Source organism: Haplochromis burtoni, unplaced genomic scaffold, assembly GCF_018398535.1.
Source record: "Haplochromis burtoni strain Fernald_Lab_line unplaced genomic scaffold, NCSU_Asbu1 Contig_34, whole genome shotgun sequence".
NCBI lineage: Eukaryota > Metazoa > Chordata > Actinopteri > Cichliformes > Cichlidae > Haplochromis > Haplochromis burtoni.
In genome coordinates, this window is record NW_024582395.1 from 301939 (window position 1) to 305387 (window position 3449).

The 3449-nt window shown below is 39.5% G+C and overlaps 1 protein-coding gene across 1 annotated transcript in view; it reads right to left on the bottom strand.

Annotated features, from left to right (window-relative positions):
- LOC102310201 (cAMP-specific 3',5'-cyclic phosphodiesterase 4D) overlaps window positions 1-3449 on the bottom strand; it is a 138727-nt gene that overhangs the window by 76051 nt on the left and 59227 nt on the right. The window lies entirely within an intron of this gene.

The following is a 3449-nucleotide window of genomic DNA, read 5'->3' on the forward strand; positions in this document are numbered from 1 at the left end:
AGAGTATCCCAACATGCATTTGGGGTCACCTTAAAGAAACACAATACCGACTAATATTAGCAAACCCTCTATAAAATGTTTCCCACTAATGTTGCAAACAGCTAACATCTGTTGACGCATAAATCTGTCAGTAGCCAGCACAGCCATGTGTAATCTTCTGCATGCTCTGTTATTAAAAATATTAAAAAGCTACAAGTTATAGGGCGGGGTGGTTTTAATTGTGAAAAGAGGGATTATACACAATGCTCTAATGCTGATAACACTGTACCCTCGATTTCGTCTTCTTCTTTTTAACCCTTTAGCTCCGAACTGCTCATAGCAACACAAAACCTTTGGTCGATATAATGAAAATACTGACACAGCAGAACATTTTAAAGTCAAATAACTGCAACTGAATCAATGTTTATCCCAGCTGTCACTCTTGAAACATCTGTGACATTAACTGGCCGCCTGCTTGACCTCCTTCATGAATGTTTGATGGACATTGTTTTTGGATGTTTTAGCAAAGTGGATCTTGTTCAGAAGAATTTTTGTATATTATTCTTTTATTTGTAAGATTGTTTTTAAAGTAGCACAATGGATGAGTCAGACACACAAAGGTTTATTATAATGCTTAAAAGAGAAAAGCAGACAGGTAATTGTTATGCACTGTGACACATTTGGCACAAATTTGTTTTTGTATTAATAAAAAAACTGTCTTCCATTAATATTAGTATATGAATCGAATGCTGCATGGCAATGGGTTTGTACTGAAATGTCCCTAACAAGAGAAATATGATTTCTTTTTCTTTTTACTGGTTTGCAAGCTAGGGTCTGATTGAGTGACAATTAGATGTGGAAACAATGTCCCCCTCTGGCCATCCACCTCAATAACCACACTACGCCATTTCTGGCACAGGATACATATATAAGATATTTAAACACAGGTCACGAGTGTTTAAATATCTTATATATGTTTTTATATATACAGTGCTCAAAAATAAAGAAATAAAATGACATGTTCATGGACAAATGTTAGTGGGCTGTGAGTACAGGCCTTAATTCCACCTTCTTTGTTCTATTTCTGACAGTTTAGTCAGAAACACGCACGAGTAGTCCGCTGGAGGTCATTTTTCTAGCGCTCTGGTAGCTCCTTCTGTTTCTCCTCCTGCTGCTGGGTTGAACCCTTCTATAACCCTGCTCAGCTCTCCTCATATAAGAGCCTGTCTCATAGTATCACAGTATCTCCTCCACACTCTTGAGACTGTGGTTGGACAGCGACCCTCTTTAAGATCGCAAGCGTGGGTGTGCCCTCCGGAAGGTGAGAGATGGACTACCTGTGCAACCTGAATGGGCTGCATGGACCAAAAGCAGGTGAAAGTAGTTTTTATCTCTGAAGTTTAACTGACTGTCTGGTATACTGCGTTCCCTTCATTTTTTAGAGCACATTTAGAATCCTTAGATTGTTTCACGTGTCACGCCAATTTCCCCCCAATATGTGTTTCTTTTCTGTTCGTGCTGAATTAAAACGCTAGGAGATAATGGGAACGGGATAAGTATAGTGCGGTCAGTAATTAGTGATTACACCTGATTGCTCCAATACTGATCTTATTAGTACTGGAGGATTCTATCAGACACACTTTGCTGATTTACATTAAGTCGTATTTTTAATCATGACATGGTTATCTAAGCTTCCTGTAATAACTATATTTGGCGCTAGCCTAAAAAATATTTGCATTTAAATGTTTTTTTGTGGGGGGGAAAGTAAGTCAAGTTGCAGGCTTATGTTTCCTCACATACAGGAGAATGAACTCAATCAGTTCCTCGCAGTGAGCTGTACAGACTTTTAATGAAGAAAGAAAAAAACAGAACTGCTATTGGATTGTTATCAAGGGAGCGAAAGTGGAATCTCTAGCCTGTATCTATAACGTGTGTGTGTGTATAAAATGAAAAATAAATAAGTGTTTATTTCCAGCTGATCTCTCACATAACACTCCAGAGATGACATTTTAGTGTCTGGAAAATCAATAGAGTGGTAGCTGATTTGATCCAGTATTGAGTTAATATCCAGCGCTGATCTTGTTGTGCTGTTCTCAGTTAATGTCTTTTAAGACACTTTCTTTCTCATATTAATAAGTTAATTAATACCTGTTAGCTGGTGTTGAGCTCTTTTGTTGATTTGCTCCTAACATGTTGGGCTCATGTGCAAAAGAAATCCATGCACACTAATTTGTATACAAAAGATGGGCCGAACTGCTGCAAAATAACACACAGATGCCTGACAATCAGGGCAAAGTAGCAGCTGAATAAAATTCTCACTGAGCCGTTCTTGGTAAGTCTGTTAATACAATCAGCCACACATGTGAAGCCATATTATTGGTCAGATGACTCAACTGAAATGCTTCAATAGGCACCAAGATGACAAAAAGTGAGAATCAAGAGCTCAGGTTCCTTTCTTCCTCTTCTTCGTCTTTCAGCTCCTCCCTTTAGGGGATCATCTGTCTTCAGCTCAACCGAACCCTAGCATCCTCCTCTCTCACATCAACCCTTTAAATGTCCTCCTTCGATACATCCGTGAATCTCTTCTGTGGTCTTTCTCTTTTCTCCTGACTGAGAGCTCCACATTCAGCACCCCCAACAAAAATTTTAACTCCTTCTACTCTGCCTCCACCTCGTCCCCCAGTCTTTTTGTTAGCATCACAGACACCAAACCATCATTTAAAGCTTCCCCTTCACTCTTTCTGCTATCCTTTTGTGATAAATCACCCCTCTGGACCCTGCACCAAGGTCTTCACCTGTTTTGTGCACTGTCCAGTGCTTCGGATGTTTGACCCCAGGTATTTAAACTGATCTAACTTCATTCATTATCTTTACTCCTTGGACAAAAACTCCAGTTCCAGCCACTGGAAGTAGTAGAAGTGACACATCAGACAGCGATGGTCTAAAGCCCCCTGTAGCAGTATCCACCTGTCAGTCAAAGTGGTGATAAACGGATTGGTATTTGGCACTTTTCCTCTCCGATTGAGCACAAAAACCTCACTCAGCCAATCACACACACATTCACACTTTATTCTATGCCTAAAGCACCTTGTATAAAATGTAAGCACACACTCACAGTCCAATGAATACATCAGGAGAAATTCAGTATTTTGCTCAAGGATACCTAGTAGACGGACCCACTGTATCTTGTTAGCTGAGCTATTCAAAAAAACCAAAAACACCCTGTATATTTGTGATGAAGATAACAAAGTCCAACGTCCAATGGGTCTATGATTCATTTTTGGAGGATGCATGAAGTAGCCCAGTTCAAGGAATTGCAGCTTTTGGCGCTTCTGTGGCAGCTTCATTTTTCAGCTCTGGAGATTGTTGGCTGTTATTTAAACTGAGCAGGTTTTCATCCATTATTTTCCACTGTTACATTATTTATAATATCAGCAAATCAGCTTCTCTTGGGATATTACAATAATGCC